We start from the raw sequence: 14,238 nt of genomic DNA, 5'->3' as shown, positions 1-14,238 counted from the left end.
ATTGTATTGTATCTTATTACAGGTCTCCTCCCAGCAGATGGATGAACTTCGGACCCTCCTGGATAAAGCATTTCACCCGATAAACAGCCTCATACTTTAGGGGGCAACTGTTATAGACATTTTTGTGCCTTACAGCCTCGAGCATGAAATGTCCATAATCTAAGGGATCCAAAGTCCCTAAACATGTTGTTCCTACCCTTAGAGGAACAAGGCAAACTAACCACAGCAATTCACAGAAGTTCTCCACCTGAAAACACTCAAAAACAAGCCAATTCTGGATCATGTCAACTGCTCCACTGAGCATCTGCGCTGAATGTCAACTGCTCCACTATCTACCTGCGTTGAATGTCAACTCCAACAAAGGCTACCTGCGCTGAGCGTAATTGGACAAGTGGCAGAGTCATTCCTCAAGGTGTCAATGCCCAGGAAGCTTCCAAAATGACACTTGCATCAAGGAATTCGACTGGTGATGAGTAAGAGGTTCCAAATCTCCAAGTGGAAGCAAGAACCTCCAAGTGGACTCAAGAACTGAGAGAGGGAGAGGACACTAGTCAGTTTCATACCAGCCTCAAGCTGACTCATCCTCTCTCCAAAAGATCTATATATAGATCTCTCCTCCATGGGAAGAGGAGGCTGGAATTTTGTTATTGCAAAGAATTGTTGTTGGTTTGAGACTGGATCATTGGGTGCTTAATGCTTTGAAGGGAGATGAAGAAGGAATTCCATTCTGCTGGGAAGGAGATGCTGGATTGGAGCCCTATGGGTTGTATCTCTTCCTGAACCCTGTTACTTATCAATAAAGCTATCTTGGTTTGCTCCTATATGCTGGTGTATTTGTATGATTGCATTAGTGTATTTGATTTACTTCTAATCCTGAATCATTTATGAATATGTATATTTGCCTTTGTGTTGTGTTCTTCTCTCGTCGCAAGTAGCTGTTCTCTTGTCACAGTTAGCTGTTCTCTTGTGATCTCGTGGGAATCAAGTAGTTGTTCTCTTGATCAAGCGAGGAGGCGAGTAGCTGTGAACACCCAAAGAGAAGAGGATCTAGATCGAGGGACAAACGAAAGACAACGGTAAGTCGATCGATCTCCCCTCTTTCACATTTCATAAAGGAAGAAACCAGTGTAGCTGTATTCGTTTGTTGCTAAGGCACTGTCACACCTTAGGTGGATAGGATCGTCCTGCATAGGCATTTTTCCCCACAATAGCTGGTGTGATTTTCCTCGATAAATGTGATGAGCCAACCCCAGAGGAGTCTCATTCACCAAATTCTAATACTAATGGGCATCCATACTAAATAAAATAAAATACAATAAAATGTTAACCATATAGAACACATGTAATATTGATGTCTTGTACAAAATAGGGTATTTCATAGTGATAGACATGTTGATAGAATCATTGTACCTATCTAATGTATACATTATAATATTGTCAAGTATCTAGCCAATCCCATCCCCCAACCTAGATCTCTTCCTAGACCAACTCCATTAATGTAAGAAAAAGAAAGAGAACAAATCTTTCTACAAAAGACCACTCTCTTCCATTGAATGAAGAAATCCAACTCCCATTACATTTACATAAAAATTTTCCATGCTCGATTGAAAATGTCCCAAAGCCCAAACACTCTAAAGCTAAACAAACTTAAGGGAATTTATAGACCATCGATAAAGAAAGATGAAGGTCTGTAAAGGATAATATCGATCAACAACAACTTAAGGGAATTTACGAAATTGATTGTTCTTGTGGTTAAAGTTACATTGGAGAAACAGGTCACTCATTAGAAAGAAGATTGAAGGAGCATGTAGCTGACATTAAGAATGAAAGATCGTGCTCTTTAGCTCTTGCTGAGCATTCCTCAAAAACTAAACATCAGGTTTTCTTAGAGAAGGCCAGGATTATCGCCAGAGAGGATCACTATCAGAAGAGGAAAATTAGGGAAGCTTTGGAGATTATGAAAAATCCACATAATCTCAACATAGATAGTAGCATTGAGATCAATAGGAATTGGTTTCCTCTAATCAATTAGATTAACTCTGCTACCTCTTCTCAGGTATAACTTCTTAGGTATATTTATCTTTCCTTACCCTTCCTCTTAAATAAATTAAAATATTTTTCTTAATAGTTTAGCTTTACGATAATTAATAGTCATTTATTATTATTAAATTAAACATTATAACATCTTCAACATTAACATTATGAATAAATTATTACTATTACTATTATTAATTATTTATTTATTATAGATTATAATTATTATAATTTAATAATTATTTATTTATAAATGAATTATAATTATAAATTAATCATTAACCTTATGAATAAATTATTATTATTATTATTAATTATTTATTTATAAATGAGTTGTAAGCTTCTCCTTGGCTAAGAGCTCGTCTTCCTCAGACGTAAGGAAACAGGTTAACGGCCCAAGACCCAGAGGCATCTGGCAGGAGTGGAAGCCTGCTCCCTTACGGACCACCAGCGGGTTATTACAGGTGGCGTGGTTTTCCTATTTAACAGTGATGAGTCAAACCGGCAATCGCGGATAGCAGCCAGAGATGGTTGTCCTCATTGTTGGTTTGACACCTGAGTTGATAGGTTTTGCCACCTTCGGAAAAAAAAAAAAAAAAAAAAAAAAAAAAAAAAAAAAAAAAAAGTTATAATTATAAATTAATAATTAATAATGATTTATTTATTTATATAATTCTTATTTCGTTATTTAATTCATTTAATTTATAGGATTTAGTGATTTTTATGAGATTATTAGATTATTTAAAATTTAAAATTTATAGTATTTTAGTTTAAATTTTATTTATTTAGATTTTTAACTTATAGCATTATGGGTCATATGTTTGTAGTGTTTAGGTTTTAGCTGACAGTTTAGTTTTTGTTTTTGTTCATTTATTTCCTATTTATTCATTCTCCGTTGGACTCTTATTTCCTATTTATTCATTCTCTTTGGGATTCAAAGCGTCGACATATTTCACATACCACTGTGGGAAATCTGAACTCTTTCTTTGACATGTTAAAATTTCTTGAGTACACTGACTCCTCCAAACTTGAGCCCCCTGCATCTAGAACATATTGCAATAATGCATTCAATGCATAAGTAGTCAATATTAGTTATTTTCTTGATTAGAAAAATGTTAAGATCTCAATGTGTGACATGCATGCAGAACCTAAAGGAAAATTTGAACAATGCATTTTAGCTGCCATTCAAATCCAGTTGTTGACAAGTAGAAATTTGTAGTTTCTGGAATTTTTTCACCCATGACCCTTTTGTCCATAGTAGGAAACCTAATATTAACATCCCCATCATGATTAAGAGTGGCATATTCTTCTATAAGATTAGTTGATCGAACTTCGATTTCTTTGGGCTCAGAACTGAGAATTGACCATTGGTTCATTCTTACATATAGTTGTAATTCTTGCATGGCATCAGTAAGAATGCATATGGCTCTCTTATCTCCTATAGTAATATGCAATTTGAGTTGACATTATGTTGTCGCAAAAGTTTCAGGCTTTTCAATTTTCTGGCAAGCTTCATAAGAATCACCCAATCGAGAAGGGAAAAATGGATTTATATTCACTAAACGTTCTATGCTACCAAATCTTCCAACCAAGTTGGAATTGCAACTCCCTGAAAACTTAGTGATTTTCTCGACATCATTCCCTTCAGATTGATTTATTGATGTCCTCATTGCAGGGTAAATTTTATCGTCTTGGTCCAATGTTCTCTTCTGAACAACCTTATTAGTCTCATATGACCTCTCATTAATATGAGAATTAAGAGAAGGCTATTCATCTAAATTCTCTCCACTCACTTGTTTAACTTTATCCCCTTGCAGTCCAGAAAATATGGGTGGACCTATATTGACTTGATGAATAGTTTGACTTTTTCCATCACCCATATCTTGCTGATCTTGGAATGACATAAATCTTATTTTTGATGGGTTTGATTCAGAATATGAATGCATTATCTGTAATGAAGTTTCTAAGCAGTGACCTTGAGAAAAGGGAATTCCTTAAGACATAGGATGGCTTGAATTCACGACACGTGTTTGTAGCACAAGATAGAAAAGCACATGAGGCAATGCCTATTGATGAATTGATTGTTCATCCAAATATGGAATGTGTTCTTTGGGAATGGTTTGCTGATGAGGAAATTTCTCCTCGAGATGAGACACCTTCTCATGAGGCAAAGTATGTTGATAAATAACATCTTGAAGAAATTTTTCATTATAATGATGAGATGTTGAAGAGAGAAAAGCTCTTCTAGCTAGATCATTGTTGCACCTTTGGGTCACTTTGCTCTTGATCAAGATCTGAAGCATTCCAAGCTTGTTGCACATGTGCATGCAACTGATCTTGCCCAGATTGGCATAAAGATGGAGATAAATCCATTTGTGTCAGAGAATTGTTATTAGATTGATTAGTTAAAATAGAATTTTCAATATAAGAATCTCTAAATCCACCATCTTGAGACATCTGTGTTGTATCAATGTATCTGTGATCTGCATAATCACAACTTTCTATCTAGTAAAGTTTGTGATGAATAATTTGTGTTGCTTGTCATTGGATAGGTTGTTGTACATGCACACCATATTTCACTGGAATGTAATATGGTGGCACGTAGCTATATTGATTTGCATCTAGATTCCAGATGATACTACCACATGGGTTGTTGGATTGGAGGTGAAATCTGAGCAACCTGCTCCAAACCCATAAGATGTAGCCCATCTAACCTAAGATACATTATTGGTTGTGTAGTATCCAATTGGTCTTGCGGTCTACTAGGCTTTCCATGAGAGTCTAATCTTAGTAAATTCGTGTCATTAAGTTCCCTATCACCTCGGTACATTGGATCTAGGTGACTTTGTAGCAAGACATCATGAAGTTGATTAATGGGCAAGTCTAGGAATATCCTAGTTGTAGTATGTTTATATTGGAGCCCATGGCTAAATGCACCATAAGAGGATATAGATGTTCCATAATCTATTACACGGTTTCCCTTTGGTGGACTAACTGTACATTATGATTAAAAATCACCCTGTAAGCCTAATTAAGGAAGAACATGGATATAATTCTTTGCTACTTCAGATTACTGGACATGAACTGACATAGTAGAGGTTGGTGGTGAATTTGCACATAAACTAGTTTTAGTGCCACTTGTAACATAAAAAATACCACATCTAGAATGTTGAATGTCAAATTGGACTACAACTTTTTAACACCAAGAAATTTGAATAGACATAAACACAAGCAGAAAGTGCGAATCCAAGTTTCATGAAAAAGAAACAAAGATGTGGAATCATTAATAGAATAAGCCTCAAAGTATAAGTAAAAAATCCTATGGCATTGAAACTTAGAAGTTTAAATAAATTCATATGCTCTGAAGGAATACACACATACATGGACAAAGAGAGAGGCAGATTAACTATGACTTTAACAAGAAAATTTTTGACCATTTCCATGAAGCATCACAATGAAGTTTCCTTTGTCAAAGTAATGCCATGTAGAATTAAATAACGATTTAACAATAAAAAGTTGGAGTTTCCTTAACATATTTTATAGGGATATTAGTTATGGTGTTTGACACAACATATGGTACAATTTTTTTCCAAATTCCCACAAATTAGTGAGATGCAAATATTGCTGGGAATATAACTTCTCTAGTTCATTTTACTTTGCATCACTTAAGGAATAGAATAATTGAAGTATAAATATATATATATATATATATATATATATATATATATATATATATATATATATATATATATATATATATATATATATATATATATATATATATTTTACAAAGTCGGTTGCTGTATTAATCTCTGAAAAAAGGAAGGGAGTCGGGACTCCTGAGATACAATAAGTGCCGAGGTAAGCCAGGATCAGAGGAGTTACAAAACAAAAGATTCTCCTTAATCCTGCTTGTTCTGGCTTTAAGGAATTATAGACAAAAGTATATTCTTACAAATTGGAGCAGCAAAAACTAACATTGGCAAAACATATCTAAACTATACTAATGTGATTAATTTGCTGTGATGTGGATACCTCTGGCTTTTCATCACCATCCATGTGCTTGGCGCTTGAAGAACTTGGGGCTACGTTATTGCGAATGTCCATCATGAAATTCTGAACCGTAAAGGGCTCTTCCGCATGGCTACCTCTGTTAGACCGATGGTTGATTTGCTGAAGAGGAGAAGAGATCCTGTGAGGGAATAGAAAGATGTCTGACAAATAAGAAGGCGAAAAAATCCACAGCCTATGGATTCTGACAAATGAGAAGGCGAAAAAATCCATTCGGTCACCGATGAACCAGCGCAAAACAGAGGCATAATTATGATTCTGAGAGAGTGCAAACAGAGAGGCTATCAGAAGGAAGGGCGCTGAGAAAAGGTAGAGGGGGGAATAACATATAGAAAGGCGGGAGGGATGAGGAACGAACATGGGGAATGAGAGGGAACCCGGAGGAAGACGAAGGGAGACTTGGAAGCTGTCCTGAAAAGTCAAAGAGTTGAGAATGTAAAGAGAGAAAGCAGCGATATTACTTATTGTGAATAGAGCATTGAGGGGGTAGGATCTGCGCCAAATCCCTTTGCATATAATGACTTTGTTGAATATCTGGATAGTCTGCGTCCACTTCTTTCTGTCAGGAGTAACCGACTTGATGCAGGGTAAACATATTCGGATCATGGTAAAGGTTGATGCATCTCCTCGGCGTTGCAGCATAAACTGCCCATTATCCTTTCGCAGGCCTTGTTGGCATGTCTATCAGCTTGTTTATTGAGATTGCGGAGGATGTGATGATACTGCAGGTTGCCCATTGTTTGGTTCAAGAGTTGGCATCTATGAATGACCTGCTGAAGGAGAAGTTGGGAGACTCTTTCTGTTGAATCATAAGGCTAATAAGACCGAGGAATCTCCGAAGATCTTTGTTGTTCTTATCCCTAGCCTATTGAGCTGAGTTAACCCCTGATAAAGAGCCAATGCTTCTGCCCTGTTATTAGATAAATTCCCAAGACCCCATTCATAATAAAGGACGCATTCCCCATTAGCATTTAGGATCAATCCCCCTGCTCCAGCGATTCCTGGGTTTGACTTAGAAGCTCCGTCAAAGAATAGGTAGTAACTGTTGCAATTTTGTAACCAGTTTGCAAACTCCTCCTCTTTTAACCTGATTTTCCATGAATGGGTTTCCTGACTGCGCTGATCTTTCACTGTATTGCCTTTCTGAGTGCTATTGTTTTTGTTCAAGATGTAGCTAATGAAACTTCTTTCTTCGACACTATACATTGCTACATCAATGTTACTTTGGGTTTTGATTGAAATGGTTTCAAGAGCAAGATTCTTAGCCTTATTGCATACAATTTTTGTTGCTGAGCTTTTATCCTTAAAGGTTTTCCGGTATCTTGCTAGCCAGATACTCCATAACATGGTGTAGGGGAGAGTATTCCATACTCTCTTCACTTGGTTGCTCCTCTTACTTTCCAAAGGACAACTCTTTTTTCAGACATGAATCACTACCCCTATAGATTGCTAGGAATTCCATGGTAATTTATCAGTGAGGGATAATTTTTTCCAACAATCAACAGCAAAGGGACAGTCGACAAAAAGATGATGCATAGTTTCTTCAGCGCCGTAGCAGTTGGGGCAACGACATGGATCGATAATACCCCTCTTTTGCAAGTTCTCTGCTATTAAGATTTTCCCTTTTAGAAGGGCCCATATAAAGAATTTGATTTTAGGTAGCGCCTCTAATTTCCAAACCATTTTCCATTGATTACATAATGTCACAGGGAAGGTGCTGTAGCAGATGTGCTGGTGTCCTGCTTTTACATTGTAATCCGATCCTGAGGGGTCCCAACGAAAGCCGTCCCTCTCATTATTTTTGATGCGAGATTTCCTGTGGAGGAGGGACTGAAGAATGGATAGACTAAATTTAAGATCACTTGGGATAACTGGAAAGGACCACCCCAGCCAGATATGAGACTGTGGATCCCATCTAGAAATTTGTTCCAGATAAAGGATACCCATGTTGTTGAGAAAAGTTAGAATAGGAATGGTTTCTTCATGCCTGTTTATTGGCTGCTGTCCCAGGATTTTATCAGCCCTAATATTTATGCTAGCTCCTCCCCTAGGGACTTTGGATATATTCTGAGTCATGAAAGGAATAACTTTTTTGCATAGTCGCCAGATTTTTCAAGAGTCTCTATTGGGGATATCAGATTCTAGAAGTTGTTGTCTGGGGGAGGTCAAGTATTTGGTTTCCAGAACCCTTTTCCACCACGTAGAAGGGCCAGTGATGAGCCTCCAAATGATCTTCCCTCCAAAGGCAAGATTTAAAAAAGTGGGGGGCCTAATACCAAGAGCTCCTGTGTCCTAGGTTTGAATGACTTGTTTCCAACTGAATAAGTTGAATTTCTTCTTGTCGTTTTTCCCTCCTTGCCAAAGGAAATGGCGAAGAACAGCTTCCATTTTGTGGAGAAAGGAAGCTGGGGCTTGGAAAAGAGAAAAATGATAGAGGGGAAGAGAAGAAATACCTAATTTAAGGAGGACAAGTCGGCCTACTAGGTTGAGCCACATTGAACCCCATTGTTGAACTTTCCTCTTCATCTTGTCAATGATACTGTCCGAAGTTCCTACCTTCAAAGGTCCTAGGCTCACTGGCAGGCCCATGTAAGAGAAATGAGTCCAGTGTAAGTTGCAAGGAACACCAAAAATATTTGCAATGTTGTGGATGACCTGATTTGAAGCATTCCAACCATAAATAAAGCTTTTTTGCTGATTGATCAAACCTCCAGAGTACCCCATAAATTGATCAAGAAGAATCTTGAACCTCCGTGATATACTGGTGGAGGCTCCTCCAATGAGCAAGGTATCATCGGAAAACTGTGAGTGGTTGATATTCTTGGCTCCATTCCCGAATTTTATACTAGTGATGAGACCCACTCTTCTATTGAAGTCCAGATCTTGACTAAAGGATTCCACCATAAGGATGAAAAGATAAGGGGAGAGGGGGCAACCCTGTGTGAGACCCCGAGAGGATTGAAAGGCTTCACATGGTCTTCCATTAACCAGAGGGGAAATCCAGGGCCCAGAGATGCAAGCAGTGATGAGACTAATGAAGGACGACACAAACCCCATCTTCTTTAAAACAACAATAAGGAAGGAGTGCCTAACTCTATCAAAGGCGTTGGCCAAGTCAAGTTTGAGAATGAATCCTTTCTCCTTCCTGGAGCGACTCGAATGAATGGCTTCTTGCACAAGAAGTATAGAATCATTAATTTGCCTATTGGGTAAGAACCCTCCTTGGTTTTCAGAGATCAGAGAGGGGAGGAGGGGTTTGAGTAGAGAAGCTAACATTTTGGATAGGATTTTGTAGGAGGAGTTGCAGAGGGATATGGGCCTAAGCCAAGAGAAGGATGTGGGCCGATTTTCTTTAGGTATGAGGGAGAGAAAAGTGGCATTGGTGCAACCACCTATCTTACCCTTCCGCTGGATCCATCTGATCATCTTAACCAGATCCTTTTTGATTAAGCCCCAGAATGCTCTATAGAAATAGATGGGGAATCCATCCAGCCCAGGAGCCTTATCTAGATTCAGAGTCCAAATCGTTCTTCTAACTTCCTCCTCATCAATTTCCTTATTCATGTTGTCATTCATTTCCTTAGTAATTCCTTTGGGTAAGTATTGGAGAAGGTTGGTATAATCCTCTGCACCTTTAGTTTTAGTTAAAAGATCCCTGTAGTACTCAGTGGCAGCGTTTCTAATGGCTTCTTGGGTGTTTTGCTGGTTGCCATCATTATCCAAGATTGAACTTACATTATTCCTGAGTTTTCGAGTTGTGGCCTGTTTGTGAAAAAATGTTGTATTTTCATCACCACCTTGGAGCCAGAATTTCCTTGATTTTAGATGCCATTTGGATTCTTCTTCCCTGTTGATGTGACTCAGCTGAGAATAGAGAGCGCCTTCTTACTCCATACTCTGCTGAGAGAGGCCATGTTCTTCTATCATTCTTTGGATGTTCTCTAGATCACTCTTAACTTTCTTTTTGGTCTCCTCAGGTTCCTTATAATTAGCTCTTGCCCATTCTTTGATAGCCTGTTTGGTTTTTCTTTGTTTAGTTTCCCAAATGAAACCTGGTGATCCTTCAACATGCTGATTCCAAGTTCCCTGAACTATTTCTCTGACTGCTGGAACCCAGTTCCAGAGGGGACTGTATTTAAATGGTATGGGCCCAAGGGGACAGTGAGTTTCCAGCGTGAGGACTATGGGATAATGGTCAGAGGCTGAAGTGGTGAGAATGTTAGCATATCCCACGGAGAAGGAGGATAGAAACGAAATGTTGATCAAGAACCTGTCCAGCCTTTCCATTATATTGCCAATGCCGAGTCTGCAGTTGCTCCAAGTGTACCTGTGGTTTTTAGGAGCAACGTCCACTAGGTCATGATCTTGAATGATAGCCTCCAACCGGCCTTTGAAGGGGTCTGGTGAAAAAATACCTCCCCATTTTTCGTTGGCATGTAAGATGAGATTGAAGTCGCCTGCCACTATGATATTTAAACTTAACTCACCATCAATGCTAGCCTTAAGATCTACCCAACAAATTTCCTTTTCTCTGTAGTGATTGGGGGCATACACATTATAGATGATTATAGTTTGGTTGTTTATTTTTTTGTCCAGAGCGGTTCTAATCCAATGTTGTTGAAGATTTATTGAAACGCAGTTCCATTTGCTTTGATCCCGGGGATGGCTATGCCTCCAGAAGCTCCTCTTGCATCACTGGTGCATCCTTTGTATTATTTCTGCTGGTCTATAATGCCTCTCATTACTTGCTGATCTTGTTTTGTCTCCTGAATCAATCATATTTTTGGCTTTTCACTATGGATTAAATCTCTGAGGGCTAAAATTTTGGAGGGGTGCCCTAACCCCCTACTGTTCCACGACAGTATTTTCATCATTGGATATTTGGTGTGCGCAGAGGTGCTCGCCTCTCTTGATCTTTGTAATTTGTCTCTTTCTCTTGATGCCCCTGAATAAATGACTCTATTGGGGTTTGAGTTCCCATGGCTATGTCTTTCTGAGCGTTCTCGTCCCTATGTTGCTTGGCTGATTTTCTACCAGGTCCAGATTTCTTAAAGGTATCATTGGAAGTTCCATGTTCTTTAGTGTTGCTTCTGGTTTGCCTTGAAAGAGAGGGTTCTAGAGAAGCTTGCGATGAGATGTTCAGGGAGGGATGGGGATCAGAGGGCTCGAGCAGGATCAAGGGGGGTTGAGGAGGGTCCACGGGAGAAGGATCAAGGGAAGATAAGACTAGAAAGGGATTAGAAGAGGAGGGGAGGGGCGGATCTGGAGGGGGGTGGATAGATAAAGAAGGTGAGGAAGATGAGGGATGAGAAGCAGAGGGAGTTGGAGGATCTGATTCCAGGGGAGGCTTAGATGACGGGGCAGACTTCTTCTTTTTGACAGTTTCCCATTGGCCTTCTTGATTGCCGCTCTCTGCATCAAGAAGTTTAGAACATCTATTGGAAAAGTGTCTGTATTCATGGCATACCTTACATTTAAAAGGAATCTGCTCGTAATCCAGCTGCTGGATATGGCTCCATTCATCCACCTTCAGTTTTATTGCTTCTGGGAGCCCTTTGCCAAGATCCACTTCGACACAGATCCTTGCGCAGGCCTGCATGTTATCTTTTGGTTCACTACGATCAATGTATTTTCCCACTGCGTTCCCGATGGCTCGAACAGACTCATCTCCCCAGCAGTGAAGAGGGAGATGAGGGAGACGAACCCAAACCAGAACAACACTTGGGACATCCAGTTCAGGGTCAAATTCAGGAGTCCATTTGTTGAGGTAAAGGCCTCTGGAGTCCATGAAATAGGGCCCATTTCTAAAGATTAAATCCTTGTCCTCTTTAGATTCAAAGTGGAATGTGAAGTACCCTTTCCCACAAAACCTGATGGAGATTTTCCCTTGAATCTTGTCAAACCAGTTTCTTTCAACCCATCTTTGAACAGTTCTAGGAGAAGGCTAGAGGCCTGTAAACTGGCCTATGAGACCTTTTTCAGCGAGAGATAGAGCCGCCATGCGAGGCAGGGTTGGAGGTAACTGAACTTCCTGGAGTACATCCAAATTCTTGAAAAATCTTGAAAGAGCGGGCCTGGGGCGCTGCGGAGGAAGGGATTTCACCAAGTCAAAGAATGCGCATTGAGAGTCGACCCCCTCCAAAGGCGGATCTGAGGGGGCCATGGCAGGAGGCCAAGGTAGTCGCGGAGCTAGATCACAGGAGCAGACTTAGAGGAGGGCGCGCGTGCGCAGTCCCACAATACTTCCCAAGGAGTCACGTATAAATAATTATCTTCAGTTAAAGTGCCTTAATTTAATTTCCCAACTAAAAACACAATACAATTATGTACTATATGTTTCAAAGAAATATACCCTACAACCAAAAACCCAGAAACCTTTAAAAATAAATTTTAATATATGGGTTTTAATAGAATAGAAAAGATATCAGGACACATTTTCTGGGATTTTCACTTTGCCAAGCAACTATGCATAAGAAATTGGTCAAAAGTTCCATGGTCTCCTTGAGAGGCCCATCCATTAGAGAGCTGCATTGTTTGATGACCCAGCGTTCTGTCAAACAATGTGAGATGATTTTGTCTTTTTCTTTTATTGCCATATTTTCTTTGTCTGCAAGATATAATCTCCCATTCCAAGGATACAAAAATATTTTTATAAAATGTGTTGCCAATGGTTTTTGTATGAACTAGCAACTCAATTAGCATCAAGTGTCTTTTCTTTTAGGAGTATATTGTGACCACAAATTGCAATCAAAACTACCATTCTAACCTTCATGAGAAGAGGAAGTGTAGCTTGTAATGATGTATAGAGATATCACTGCGATTGATGTTTCCTTCAAATTTAAGAATCAAATTTCTTGAATAAGAAGTAGAAAACAATACATTTCCAAGGATGTAGAAATAATTTTATAAAATGATTTGCCAATTATGTTTAGATGAACTAGCTACTCAGATTGGTATCAAGTCCCTTCTCTTTGGGGAGTATACTGTGACCAAAGATTGCAGTCAAAACTAACCTTCTAGTTTTCATGGGAAGGGGAAGTGTAAGTTGTAACAACATATAGAGATCCCATCATGATTGATGTTTCCTCCTAATTTAAGATTCAATTTTCTTGCATAAGAGAATAAAGAAAAGGAAAATGTTGAGTGCCATTTTTTGAAAATTTTCAAAAATATTAGAGTAGACATGAAGAAATACATTAACATGGTTCTAATCCAATTTTTTTTTCAACTGCTACAAACCCAAATTGAGATTTGATTATTTTAATTGACAGAAACTCACACAGAAATATGGAACTCCAAAACTAATGCAAGACATGAAACTAATAGGATGAGGCTAACATAAAAGACAGTAACGCCAATAAATTCATCAGTAGAAAAACAAACCAATTGATCACAGTGGAAATCCAACATCATTAAAAAGTATTTGATAGCCAATTCTAGAGTACTACCAACAGAAAGGTCCAATAGTAGTTACCAGTGTTCACGACAATGCACCCCACACATTTCCCATGTTTCCATGACAAGGAAACTCAATGGGAGACATTTCTCCACATCCCCCTTTAGGGAAACACAGGGAGAAATGTTTCCCTTTTGTGGGAAACTCATAGGCGCACCCTCGCACCCCCCCCCCCCTCTCCCCTCGCCCCAAAACAAGGACTGAGACATTCGTGAGCTAACAAGTTCGTTTAACTTAACAAATTTTACTCAAAGATTTATGTTAAGTTTCAACCACATTTCTTGGTTGATGAATCAATTGATAAAGGGAGGTAGAAATATGGAAAACAAGACAAAAAAAAATATTTTGAATGGATGAAGAACAATCTTTGTACAACTCCAGTTCTAACTCTTCATGATTTACACCTTGAGGGGTGGGAAACTCGAGATAGTGTAAATCCTTGGCATGTTTTATGTTTTCTAAATATTATGTATCTTGGGTATTTTTGATAAACTAGCTACCTCTAAGAAAACCTACATTTGTAGTGACAATAGGAATTAAGAACAAGTAGAGGATATAGTAGAAGTTTGCAAATTTTTTCAAATATGTATGTGTTTCCGTCTGCTTCAGCACAACCTTTTGATACAATAAAAATCTTGTTTCACTAAAAAAAACACTTTTCACAATTTACATCATCG

The sequence above is a fragment of the Pinus tabuliformis genome, chromosome 3_2 (genome assembly GCF_031772625.1).
Source record: "Pinus tabuliformis cultivar Carrire ecotype Pingquan chromosome 3_2, CPIR1, whole genome shotgun sequence".
Lineage (NCBI taxonomy): Eukaryota > Viridiplantae > Streptophyta > Pinopsida > Pinales > Pinaceae > Pinus > Pinus tabuliformis.
This window is presented reverse-complemented; position numbering follows the sequence as displayed.